At 28.4% G+C, this 2,022-nt stretch overlaps 1 long non-coding RNA gene across 1 annotated transcript; it reads right to left on the bottom strand.

Moving 5' to 3' along the window:
- Positions 1-1,008, bottom strand: LOC141597104 (uncharacterized). The gene is made up of 3 exons (XR_012522691.1): positions 727-1,008; positions 376-494; positions 1-86 (listed from the first exon to the last, which is right to left on the bottom strand). It is a non-coding gene; the product is annotated as an uncharacterized LOC141597104 (long non-coding RNA).
- Positions 1,009-2,022: the final 1,014 nt, after the last annotated feature.

Below are 2,022 nucleotides of genomic sequence, written 5' to 3'. Positions count from 1 at the left end.
AACATAACTTCAACCTGTCTATCAATAAATCAAATATAAAAGGGAAAAAAAAATACCTCGGTGTTATATCTATGCATCTAACCTCCCTATAGTATGAAAAAAAAAAACTGATTTTAATGTGAAAATTCTTCATGTTATATTAAAGCTCATAACTTGTATGAAATAAATATGAGTCCATCAACATATACCGAGACTATACAACACTTTATATTGTACTTCTGACCATAGACAGTAACATTTTATATTCAACTTCCCATCCTTCTTGGTCTTCCAATTTAGTTGCATGAAATGAGATTTTCTTTAAATTATTTGTTCTAAAATGTTATAAAATATGCATTGTATTTCATTAATCTAAAAAATTACGGATACACATACCTTGTACAAACATTTCTTTTGGTTGGCTTGTCTTTGAATGATTCAAACTTTCATCCAAAAGCTTCGACTTTAATCAACGTCTTACTATACTCTGTTAACCGTGATACGTCTCCGTTAAACTAAGAACAATTATGGAAAATGTCAAATGTCACGATAATGATTAAAAATAATAATTAATCACTTGTTACCAAAAAAGCGAAAAAGAAATATTAATACTTGTATTAAGTCATGTTTTGTCACGTATATTTACTTTGATTACAAACAAATGCATGAGAATGTGTAATTGAATAAAGAAGATCATAGAAAATGTACTTGAAAAACGATTGTATAAAACAAAAGAGATTGGTGGACCTTCTCTTGTCATGAGGGCCATTAAACACTTCCTTTGACATCTTGAAATCAAGTATGAAATGAACTTTGCTTGTTTTAAAAAAGAAAAAAAAATCAACCAAATTTATGGAACATTAACGAAGATTTTTTGTGTTGATATAATAATAACTTCCTCCTATAATGATAACACAATCTCAGTTATTATGGCAATTTTTGATTTGATATTTTTTTTTTTGAAGAAGAAGATTTGATATTATTAATTATTGATTATTAATTATGGCAATTTTTCAATTTAATATTATTGATTTGATTTGATAAAGTTGTTGTTTATTTATTATTTTATTATGGTTTTGAATCCGAAATAAGTGGCTGATTTGAAGCTTTTAGAAAGTTGACTTATTTAGGCAAAGATGGCATATTTTGTGCCTAAACTCTTTTCTTTTTCTGTTATTTTGTACCATTTAACCGTGGATATTGATTTAATTGCTTTTTTTTTTTAAAGTCAATCAATCGAGGATTTTGATAGTTGATTTAAGATGACACGTGGCATGTTATTAGGCTATTGACACGTGGCATCTTATTAGACTGCTGGTTTCAGCTTTAATATAATATATGATTCTACAAAAAATCTGCATACCTAATAATATTACCGCAATCTAAGCATACGAAACGGAAATATTCTTCTTTTGACCATATTTAGTTATTTACCATATCGTTTGCCCTCTCATATCAATTAGATACCAAATCTCATTATTTGGTAATCAAGATTCAAGAGTACATAAGCTTATTTCAATAAAAGATGAGCAGGAGGAATAAAGACTGAAGAGGCACTAATTACGCATATGACTACACCTTGGTTTGGAGTTGGTTGCTTCCCCTAACGTCGTCAACCCACCAAAAATATTAATCACCATTCTATACTTTCTATCCTTACAATTTTTGATAAAATAATACGGAGTAGTATTTAATTTCTCTTATTGAATTTTATTAGTCTGTATTTTATATTGAGAAATTAGATTTTGCTTTCAAGTGTGAAAATAATTATGTTTAATTTAGTTTGTTTAACAAAATCAGGCTTTTTACTATAGTACTCCGTATTGTATCGTCTGTTGTGAAACGTCCAATTCCCTATATTTGATGATTTGGTTTAAATATCTGAGACCTTGTCCTATAGTCTAATCGATTTCGAGGAAGATAGTTGAAATACGCATATCCTACTGTAAGATAGTTGTACGTGCGACGAAGAAAAATGACCAGTTTTTGGTAAATATTGACTTTTTGGTTAAATAGTGACTACTTTTTAGACTAAAAATAACC

This window comes from Silene latifolia, chromosome 8 (genome assembly GCF_048544455.1).
Source record: "Silene latifolia isolate original U9 population chromosome 8, ASM4854445v1, whole genome shotgun sequence".
NCBI classification, from domain to species: Eukaryota; Viridiplantae; Streptophyta; class Magnoliopsida; order Caryophyllales; family Caryophyllaceae; genus Silene; species Silene latifolia.
Note: the sequence above shows the minus strand (reverse complement) of the source record. Positions and strands in the feature narration are given on the sequence as shown.